Source organism: Salvelinus sp. IW2-2015, linkage group LG25 (assembly GCF_002910315.2).
Source record: "Salvelinus sp. IW2-2015 linkage group LG25, ASM291031v2, whole genome shotgun sequence".
NCBI lineage: Eukaryota > Metazoa > Chordata > Actinopteri > Salmoniformes > Salmonidae > Salvelinus > Salvelinus sp. IW2-2015.
Genome location: NC_036865.1, coordinates 23560587 through 23572770, shown reverse-complemented (window position 1 = coordinate 23572770; position 12184 = coordinate 23560587). Strand labels below are relative to the sequence as shown.

General features: G+C 47.8%; 1 pseudogene; it reads left to right on the top strand.

Moving 5' to 3' along the window:
* Positions 1-12184, top strand: part of LOC111951740 (zinc finger MIZ domain-containing protein 1-like) — a 42455-nt pseudogene that overhangs the window by 14913 nt on the left and 15358 nt on the right.

Genomic DNA, 12184 nt, shown 5'->3' with positions numbered 1-12184 from the left:
ACCTGTCTCATAATGATGTTTGCCTGCCTGGTGCAGCAGACAGTTACCTGTCTCATAATGATGTTTGCCTGCCTGGTGCAGCAGACTGTAACCTGCACTGAAGATGACTGAAGATGCTGAGCAGTCTGATTAGTCACTGGGGTCCAGTGAAGAGGAGGAGTGGTTAGAGGAGGAGGTGAGGAAAGGAGGGGAGAGGACGGCGTACTCACTCCATATCCCTCTCTCTCTCTCTGTATCTCTTTCTCCCTCTGTCTCTCTCACGATCTCTCTCTCTCTCTGTGTGTTTCACCCATCCTCTTCAGAAAGCCAGGGATGTCTCTTCTAGAGGGATCAGAGCCGATGTACTGCACTGTGATTCATTCAGTCAATGAGATCTATACTGGCTGACAGGAAGCAACAGACAGGCTAGCTTTACTGTGTTAGGGTTCCTCCATGTGGCAGGAGGCAGAACTGCAATCCAACTTGAAGAGGGAGAAGCAACACTCAAATGTACTGGGCAGAAAAAAACAGGAACATCGTTGATTAATCAATTGAGATATTTTGTATCATGTTTTTCACTTTCAGAGAGTCCAAAGTAGTCAGGAAAACAATATCATAGGTTTGGTAATAGAGACTGGCTTACTTCAAACTGACATACTGGAGACTGTCATAGCAGACCGACAGACTGGAGTATAGACCGACCTGTGTGTGTGCGTGTGTCCTACAGCGTTATCAGACTGACACGAGTGTGTGTGTTTCTTTCCTGTAGCCCTGCTGTCATCGTGGTGCGAGGAGCTGGGTCGCCTCCTGCTGTTGCGTCACCAGAAGAGCAGACAGAATGAGCCTCCGCAGGGCAAAGTCCCCATGCAGCCCAACATGAACACCATGAAACCCCCTGGAGGACTCTCACACGGGTCAGTGTGTGTCTGTCAGAGTGACTGATGTACAGTGTTTTGCCAGCTTGTGGGTTGCCTACTTTACTGTCCCATGTTTTCTGTTTGACACATAGAGATACATTGTCATATTCAGAACTACAAGTGTGAACACATTTCATGTAAACACACGTTCTCTCATTGGTRCTCTGGTTTAAACTGGATCGATCATGTTAACTTAAACAATGTTGAGCTGAAACTATTTGATACGCAGCTAGATGCATGGGCTCCGATATGATACAGGAARGCTAGGTTTTAGTTTGAAACGATTCGGTGCGATTCAGTTTGATAGGGGGAACAAATTGATGCGGTTCGATTCGATGCGCAAACATTCATTTTCCATTTAAAATTCATATCTACTGCTGATGGGAGCTCAGGAGCTGGGCCTCTCTGAGCTGGGCCTCTCTGAGCTGGGCCTCTCTGAGCTGGGCCTCTCTGAGCTGGGCCTCTCTGAGCTGGACCTGTCTGAGCTGGACCTGTCTGAGATGACTTCTCTAAGCTGACGTGTGTGTGTGTGTGTGTGTGCGTGCGTGCGTGCGTGCGTGCCAATTACAATTGTGTGTGTAGGCCAGTGGAGGCTAGTGGGAGGAGCAATAGGAGGACGGGCTCATTGTAATGGCTGGAATTGAATAAATGGAACGGTATCAAACTGATCAAACATATGAAAACCACATTTGACTTCGTTCCAAATATTCCATTCCAGCCATTATGAGCCCGTCCTCCTATAGCCCCTCCCACCAGCCTCTACTGGTGTAGGCACTTGAACTGAGCCATTGGGCATCTACCACCCCACTATCAGATTAGGGGTGAGGGAAATGCTTTTTGTCCCCTCCTTTTTATCTGTAATCACCCACTGATTAACTTGTCAAATTAAATCTGAGTGATTGAAAACCCCAATCAGCAGTTGGCTGTGAGATCAAATGTTATTTGCCACATGCGCCGAATACCGCAGGGTGTAGAACTTACTTACAAGCCCTTAACCAACAATGAAGTTCAAGAAATATAGTTAATAAAATATTTACTAAATAAACTAAAGTAGAACATTTAATAAAATGTAACACAGTAAAATAACAATACGAGCTATATACAGGGGTACCGGTACCGAGTCAATGGGTGGGGGTACAGTTAGTTGAGTCATTTGTACATTAGGTATGGGTAAAGTGACTATAGCATAGATAATAAACAGCGAGTAGCAGCAGTGTAAAACAAAGAGAGGGGGGGTTGTCAATGTAAATAGTCAGAGTGGCCATAAGATTAATTGTTCAGCAGTCTTATGGCTTGGGGGTAGAGCTTTTAAGGAGCCTTTTGGACCTAGACTTGGCGCTCCGGTACCGCTTGCGTGCGGTAGCAGAGATAACAGTCATGACTTAGGTGACTAAGTCTTTGACAATTTTTGGGCTTTCCTCGAACCGCCTAGTGTATAGGTCCTGGATGGCTGGAAGTTTGGCCCAGTGAGATACTGGGCTGTACGCACTACCCTCTGCAGCGCCTTACGGTCAGATGCTGAGCAGTTGCCACCAGGTGGTGATGCAACCGGACAGCACACTGTCAGGCTCTGACCTCCTATAGGCTGTCTCATTGTTGTCGGTGCGTCCATTCTGGCAGGCTACACAACTCTGGGAACACAATTTTCTCAGTGCATTTGGTAACATTGACCCTGCAATACCATGGTTGTCACTCAACTAATAAAGCCTATGATTTGACATTGCGAAAGCCATTTTACAAGCATCTAAATGCTGAAGGTGCCAGATGTACGGATAGCCTATTAGAACAGYGAAAAGCCTACCTCTCTTTTGCGCGAGCAGCTGTGTCTCCCGCACTGTGCACACAGTTGTTATCTGACAGTCATACGCAGTTTAATGCATAAAAGTTGTACAGGCTAGTGAACTGGACGCATCAATTCAGTCACAACAGATAAGAGGTATTTTTAGAATAAAACAAACTGAGTAACAAACATTAGTGAACTGCCGATTAGTAAAGTTTGAATCGGTTTTCTGACTGATGCATACTTCATTTGGATCGGTTTGGGCTCCCACGGACCAATGCACTCTTATCTTAAACATTTGAATCGGGGACCGATGCTTATCTGTGAATCGTTTCATCCCTACTAACAGTACCAGTCCAAAGTTTGGACACACCTACTCATTCAAGGGTCTTAATTTATTTTTACTATTTTCTACATTGTACAATAATAGTGAAGACATCAAAGCTATGAAATAACACATATGGAATCATGTAGTAACCAAAGAAGGGTTAAGCAAATCAAATATATTTTATGTTTGAGATTCTTCAAAGTAGCCACCCTTTGCCTTGATAACAGCTTTGCACACTCTTGGCATTCTCTCAACCAGCTTCACCTGGAATGCAGTCTTGTTGAGCACTTGTTGGCTGCTTTTCCTTCACTCTGCGGACCCAACTCATCCCAAACCATCTCAATTGGGTTGAGGTCAGGTGATTGTGGAGGCCAGGTCATCTGATACAGCACTCCAGCACTCTCCTTCTTGGTCAAATAGCCCTTACACAGCCTGGAGGTGTGTTGGGTCATTGTCCTGTTGAAAAACGAATGATAGTCCCACTAAGCTCAAACCAGATGGGATGGCGTATCGCTGCAGAATGCCGTGGTAGCCATGCTGGTTAAGTGTGCCTTGAATTCTAAATAAATCACAGACTGTGTCACCAGCAAAGCCCCCCCACACCATCACACCTCCTCAATGCTTCACGGTGGGAACCACACATGCGGAGATCATCCATTCACCTACTCTGCGTCTCACAAAGACACGTCGGTTGGAAACAAAAATCTCATATTTGGACTCATCAGACCAAAAGGACAGATTTCTACCGGTCTAATGTCCATTGCTCATGTTTCTATGCCCAAGAAAGTCTCTTCTTATTATTGGTGTCCCTTAGTAGTGGTTTCTTTGCATTAATTCGACCATGAAGGCCTGATTCACACAGTCTCCTCTGAACAGTTGATGTTGAGATGTGTCTGTTACTTGGGCTGCAATTTCTGAGGCRGGTAACTCTAATGAACTTATCCTCTGCAGCAGAGGTAACTCTGGGTCTTCCTTTCCTGTGGCGGTRCTCATGAGAGCCAGTTTCATCATGGCGCTTGATGGTTTTTGCGACTGCACTTGAAGAAACGTTCAAAGTTCTTGACATTTTCCTTATTGACTGACCTTCATGTTTTAAAGTAATGATGGACTGTCGATTCTCTTCGCTTATTTGAGCTGTTCTTGCCATAATATGAACTTGGTCTTTTACCAAATAGAGCTATATTCTGTATACCAACCCTACCTTGTCACAACACATCTGATTGTCTCAAACGCATTAAGAAGGAAAGAAATTCCACAAAATAGTACAAATAAAGAAAAACCCTTGAATGAATAAGTGTCCGAACTTTTGACTGGTACTGTATGTTGCATTTAACCTGCTCTCTAAGCTAGACCTTTTCTCTCCTCAAATAAATGAATAAATACATGTATGTTTTTCTCTTCATGAAAGTGAGCCAAGGCAAGCTTAGCAGAGTTATCTTGAAGGAGAGGGACTCGCACACACACGCACACAGACAGAGAAAGAGAGAGTGGGCTGTTAAGTTAAGAAATATGGCTCCGATTCCAAACCTCTGTCTGATTGGCTGCCAGAATTGTGCTCTGTGCCTAGCATCTTGGAAAGTGTTCTACCAACTTGAAGAGATGTTGTATATCTGGTCCCTTCCAACACCAGAGCTGTGTGGGTGTGTGTGTGTGTGTGTGTGTGTGTGTGTGTGTGTGTGTGTGTGTGTGTGTGTGTGTGTGTGTGTGTGTGTGTGTGTGTGTGTGTGTGTGTGTGTGTGTGTGTGTGTGTGTGTGTGTGTGTGTGTGTGTGTGTGAAAAAACACATTCCTCTCCATAAACGTTACTTCCCTGTTACATCACGGTGTTTCTCCCTGTAGAGTTTAGATTGTTTATTCATAATGTTCTAGTTAGTCATATTCTAGCCTTGGATTTGTTTGGAGTTTTAATGCCAAATATTCCAAATTACATATACGTGGCCAAATGTTTCCAAGAATTCTGAGAACATTTCACATTTCTGGGCGGATATGCAATCTTCTGTTGTGTTACATACATGGCCAAATGAAAGCCATGGCTGTCACGTTAGTGTATCTGCCCTGCGGTGATGACAGGGTCTGTCTGTCTGTCTGTCTGTCTGTCTGTCTGTCTGTCTGTGTGTCTGTGTCTCTGTGTGTCTGTGTGTCTGTGTGTTCTGCAGTGATGGGTTAATATGTGTGTTTGTATTTGGATTGTAGTGATGGGTCATTTACCTACGACTCGGTTCCATGGCAACAGAACAACAACCAGCCCCCAGGGTCATTGTCTGTGGTTACCACCGTGTGGGGTGTGACCAACACGTCACAGAGTCAGGTGAGACACAACACATACACAAACAGTACACACTACTTGATGTTTAGACACACAACACACCTTTGTATTTCAGTCTAGTAATTGAGGTACCTGATGAAGACAGACCCTAAATCCCAAATCCCCCTAGGCACATTTATTCAGAATTCTGATGTCGGTCAAAATATGGTTCGCTGTGTGTTTATCACCCAAGCTAGGCCTATATCTAAGATCACAAGCCCCAGAAAGTGAGTCGACATCATAGAGTTACATGTTTTATGGTTGCCATAACCCTGTTTGCTGTGTCTAACCAAAAAGCTTTATCAAGGATACCTTCTTCCCCCAGGTGTTGGCCAACAGCTCCAGCCATATGAACCCAGGAGGTAACCCCATGGGTCAGGGTATGTCTGGGGGTCCGGCAGGCCTCAACTCCCCCCAGTTCTCCAGCCAGCAGCAGCAGTTCCCGGCCAAGGGAGGCCAGGGCTACATGCAGCAGGGGATGTATGGCAGGCAGGGATACCCCAGTGGAGGGGGCTACAGCGGGAGGTAAGAGGCCATGCACAGACATGTGTGATGTTAACCTTCTGTTTATCGTTCTTCTCTATGCTTTTCTTACCTTTTCACACATGCAGTACACAGCTCTAATTCATGTTGTTTCCATGATCTAGTTACCCAGGTGGTCCTAACACTCCCCCAGGGGGGATGGGCATGCCCCAACACTCCCGCCAGCCTGGCGACTTCACCCAACCAGCCGCTGCCGCTGCTGCTGCCGCTGTCGCTGCGGCCGCTGCTACGGCAACCGCCACGGCAACCGCTACCGTGGCAGCCATGCAGCAAGAGACCCAGAACAAAGAGATGAACCAGTATGGACAGGTACGGACACACACACACAGACACTGTTATCATAACAGGCACACACATACACTACACACACCATTACCATAATACTAAAAGTTAGAAACAACTTCAGTTATTTACTTATAATGTCCTGTTTTGCACCTGCAGCAAATCAGGTATTACTACATACACACTAATAACACCTGCAGCTTCCTACCTAACTGTCTCTTCATCCTGTCTTCCTCCTTCCAGATGTGTTCCTCCTTCCAGATGGGCCCAACTCAGGCCTACAACAACCAGTTCATGAACCAGCCCGGCCCCAGAGGGCCCCCTGGAGGCATGAACCCAGGCAGCATGGGCCAGGCCATGAACAARCCCAGCATGGGTGGGCCTCCCATGGGCATGAACCAAACTCGAGCCCCAGCCATGGGGCCTTTTGGGGCTCACGGCCAGAGGATGTCCCAGCAGGGCTACGGAGGACCTGGAGGCCCCAGGCAGGCCATGCCTATGCAGGGAATGAAGAGGCCCTATCCTGGAGAGGTGAGTTGGATGGTATGTGGGGGGGGTGTATTTTCTCTTTCAGTATAATATGATCATAGTACATCCCTATCATGCCTTTCTCCAGTAGGTCAATTTCCTTTATTTTTTGTTTTAAAACCAATGCCTCCTCACTTAAAACTGTTTTTTCTTTTCATTAAGTTATTGATTGATTCTCTCCCTTCTCCCCCCTCTCTCTCGCTCTCTCTTCCTTACAGCCAAACTACGGGGGTCAGCAGTATGGTCCTAATGGTCAGTTCCCTCCCCAGCAGAGTCAGTACCCCACCTCTAACCCATCCAGGCCGATGCCCTCCCCAAACTACCCCGGCCAGAGGATGCCCGGGGGGCAGGGGCAAGGCCACTACCACCCGCAAGGCATGCCCATGGGACAGTACTATAAGGTTAGAAATCCTTCACAGTAACACTCCCTATCTACCTGTAAGACCTCCCTCACAGTAACACTCCCTATCTACCTGTAAGACCGTCCTCACAGTAACACTCCCTATTACCTGTACAGATCTCCTCTACAGTAACACTGCCCTACTACTCGTAAGACCTCCTTCACAGTCACTCACTATCCCTGTCCGAAGAACCACCTCCTCACAGTAACACTCCCATTACCTGTAAGACCTCTACAAGACTAACTCCATCATCCTGTAAGACCTCCCTCACGTAACACTCCCTATCCCTGTAAGACCTCCTTCACAGTAACACTCCTATCTACCTGTAAGACCTCACAGTAACACCCTATCTACCTGTAAGACCTAACTTCACAGTAACACTCCCTATCACCTGTAAGACCTCCTACAGTAACACTCCTATCTACCTAGTAGACCCTCACAGTAACACTCCCTTCTACCTGTAAGAGCTCTCCTCACAGTACCACTCCTATCTACCTGTAAGACCTCTTCACAGTAACACCCTATCTACCTAAGCCTCCCTCATACGGAAACATCCTCATGAACTCCTAAGTCAACTCCTTCTACGTAGACCCAAGATCACTCTACTACACAGAGTAACCTCGTCGAGAGCAACCTCCTACATGCAAGACCGCTTCACATCTGCACTACTATGAAGACTCCCTCAGGAGGAATACACGTCGCCTATTACTTAAGCTACACAGAACACTCCCTATCTACCTGTAAGACCTCATTCGAGTAACACTCCTATCTTCCTGCAAGCGCTAACTCCCCAAGTAACACTCCTCTGTACTATAAGATCTAGACTCCCCCACAGTAACCACTCCATGACACTATGTAAGACTCCCTCACAGTAGACACTCCCTATCTTACTAGTAGTGATAGCACACGCACAGCGGTGTAAATCCCCTCGTAGGCCCTCACACGTAATCACGCGCACATTATGTCGATCCGTATGACATAGCCGCACACAATCTATCACCGAGCACTAATCTGAACGATGACCTGTGCAGACCTCCGCGCATCACATGTAAACGACTCAGAATCCGATACCTCGACGTTACTAGTAACATTCCCTATCTACCTGTAAGACACGCTGCCGTAAACAGTACTACCAGGGACTCACCTGGGAAGGATCCTCTATCAGTACAGCAGTATGCGAGCCTGAGAGAAACAACGCGTGATCGAGAGCACACACACACACTAGCGAGATGGCTAGAAGACCCCAGACCGCTCGCAGAGGGCAACAAGCATCTACTGTAAGGGGACCTCCCTCAAACAGTACACTCCCCCTACCTGTCAGACTCCCATACACCCTATCTACCTCGGGTGATAGAGGTCCGCCACACTGAGTCTGTACAGCTCTAGGGACCTCCCGCACATAACACTCCTAAACTACCGAAACTCCCTCACAGGTAACACTCCTATGCTACTGTAAGGACTCCCTCACAGGTAAGCACTGCCTGTCTAGCTGGTAAGAGCAGTCACCTGAGCAGAGGCGTAAAATGAGGATGCCCATGTGGTGAACAGAGATCGTATATGATGCGAGAGAGGGGCCTCCCTGATCTATACCCGATGGGGCTCCAGCGTAGCGAAGTCACACACCCCCACTTAATCACGGGGAGACCGCTGCCCACACAGCAGGTGATCAACCCTATCTACCTTGTAGTATATATCGGTAAACGAGAGAACCTGCACATCCGGTTAAGGCACTATCACTCACTTATGTATGTACATGCACTCCCTCTCTAACCTGTAAGCTCTAGCCTCCCTCACAGTAACACTCCTCTCTACCTGTAAGTAGACCTCCGCACAGCTCAGGACACACACACACGATCACGACCTGATACGCTACCTGGTAAGATCCCTCAAGGGGTAACGACTGCCTCTCTCGACCTGGTAAGCTCTAGACTCCCTCACAGACACTCCCTCTACTGTCGGCCTCGAGATCTCCTCACAGGTAACACTCCCTCTCTAGCCTGTTTAAGCGTCTAGACCTCCCTCACAGAAGACCGCCTGCTACTGTAACTTCTAGAAACTTGCCTCACATTAACCTAACCATTTGATCATTTGCTCCTTTTCCCATTGTGCAGTTGTACATTTAATCATTGATGTCTGTTTCATTCACAGCAAGAGCCATTCAATGGTCAGAACAGCAACTTCTCTGGTGGTGTATACTCATATAGTCAAGGCAACGGGGTATGTGCTCGCTCCTTTGTTAATCTTTGTCTAAGCAAATGGAACTTCCAACAGAGTTATTTGAATTCTCTCTCTCATGTTTTTTTAATAACACGTATCACTCTTCCTCTCTCTTTCACCCTCCCTTCCTCTCCCTCTCCTTTCCTCTCTCCCCTTCCCCCTCCCTCCTCCCCACTCTCTGCAGGCCCCCAGGCCAGGTAACTACCCCCACTCCCCGGTGCCTGGTAATCCCACACCTCCCATGACCCCCGGAAGCAGTATGCCTCCGTACCTCTCGCCCAACCCGGATGTCAAGCCGCCGTTCCCGCCAGACATGAAACCAAATATGACAGCGCTTCCACCTCCCAGTGAGTAATTACACTGGAGCATCCACACACAAACACAGGAATTAATGAATGTACACTACATGACCAAAAGTACGTGGACACCTGCTCGTTGAACATCTCATTCCCCCTTTACTGCTATAACAGCCTCCACTCTTCTGGGAAGGCTTTTCACTAGATTATGGAACATTGCTGCGGGGACTTGCTTCCATTCAGCCACAAGAGCAATAGTCAGGTCCAGCACTGATGTTGGGCAATTAGGCCTGGCTTGCAGTCCGCGTTCCAATTCATCCCAAAGGTGTTCGCTGGGGTTGGGGTCAGGGCTCTGTGCAGGCCAGCCAAGTTCTTCCACACCGATCTCAACAAAGKATTTCTGTATGGACCTCTCTTTGTGCACGGAGGCATTGTTATGCTGAAACAGGAAAGGGCCTTCCCCAAACTGTTGCCACAAATTTGGAAGAACAGAATCATCTAGAATGTCATAGTATGCTGTAGCATTAAGATTTCCCTTCACTGGAACTYAGGGGCCTATCCCGAACCATGAKAACAGCCGCAGACCATTATTCCTCTTCCACCAAACTTTACAGTTAGCACTATGCATTGGGGAAGGTAGCGTTCTCCTGGAATCCACCAAACCCATATTCGTCCGTCGGACTGCCAGATGGTGAAGCGTGATTCATCACTCCAGAGAATGCGTTTCCACTGCTCCAGAGTCCAATGGCGGCGATGACCCATCTCATAAAGTTCCGACGGACATTTGTTGTCTGACGTTGCTTCCAGAGGCAGTTTGAACTCACGGTAGTGAGTGTTGCAACCGAGGACAGACAATTTATGCGCTTACGCATTCAGCACTCGCGGTCCTGTTCTGTGAGCTTGTGTGCCTACCACTTCGCGGCTGAGCGTTGTTGCTCCTAGACGTTGTCCACTTCATAATAAAAGCATCTACAGTGGACTGGGCAGCTCTGCAGGGCAGAAATTTGACAACTGACAACAACCTCTCCTCAACGTGAGCAGAGGAAAGGAGCTGATCGTGGACTACACGAAGGAGGACCGAACACGCCCCCATCACATCGACAGGGCTGTAGTGGAGCAGGTCGAGAGTTTCAAGTTCCTTGGTGTCCACACACCATTAAACTATCATGATCCAAACACACCAAGACAGTCGTGAAGAGGGCACGACAACACCTTTCCCCTCAGGAGGACTGAAAAGATTTGGCATAGGTCCCAATCCTCAAAAAGTTATACAGCTGCACCATGAGACATCCTGACCCAGTTGCATCACTGCTTGGTAATGGCAACAGCTTGGCATCTGACCATAAGGCGCTGCAGAGGCGGTGTGTACGGCCCAGTACAACAACTTGGGCCAAGCTCTCCTTGCACTCAGCAGACCTATATTCTAGGCGGTGTCAGAGGAAGGCCCCAAAAATGTCACGACTCCTCCAATCACCCCACAAAGTCATAGATTGTCTCTCTCTACGGCCGTACCGGCGGCCAATCTAGCGTTCGCGAAGCGATGGTATGGATGAGCGTCGAGCCCCCACGGGCAATGCGTCTTGAGCGGTCCATCGCACAAAAGCCGAGGGCGTGTGCTTTGTTACATGAAACAGAGCTGTGTGAGTCTTCTACACCCCCAAGCCATTAAGGACTGGGCTGAAGAGGGGATAATAACTAGTCAGTTGTACAATCTGAATGCCTTGTTGTCAACTGAAATGTTCTTCCGCAATTCAACCCAACCGCCTGGAATCAGAGAGCTAGCTGGTGCCGTCTTGCCTTAATCGACGATCCACGCCCCACGCCCGGGACAGTGTAAACATCGGCGGGGCCCCAGGGAACAGGGATTAACACCTTGCTAGTCGGGAACAGTGGATTAACTAGCCTTTGCTAAGGGGCAACAGGGATTAATCTGCCTTGCCTCAGGCGGAACAGTGGATTAACTGCCTTTTTGCTCAGGGGGAACATGTGGAGGGTTAACTATAGCCATTGCTCAGGGAACAGTGGTTAACTGCCTTGCTCAGGGCAGAATGACAAATCCAAGTAACACATGGTGGTTACGAGCCCAACGCATACTTAACCACTAGGCTTTCACTACCTGCTGGTTACTGGTTCAAAACTCTCGAACGCCACTTCCTAACACTAGGCCACCTGGCCACGCCAAGTGCGGTAATAGGCATGTTCATTGTTACAATGTAACCCGATTTATCCCACAGATTTTAGTCCACTTCCAATATCCCTACAGCTTGGTGATATTAAGCTCCACTACTCTAATTTATCGCCTAACCTTCCCTACAAGTATATTATGTCCCACGACTTTGAACAAAATTATCCCCACTCGTCTCTGGCTGAACCACGTATCTTTAGTCCACCTCCAGAGGGATCCCTCCTTCCTACAGTATAATTCTAAGTTCCACTCCAATATCCCCTACCTTCCCTACTCATGGTTATATTAAGCGTCAACTGCCAATATCCCTACCTTCCTTTACAGAGTATATTAGGTCCACTCCAAATCCCTACCTTCCCAATACAGTATATTTAGTTCTCCCTCTAAATTGGCTTTATCCGATAGGGCCTAATACATCTCGTTT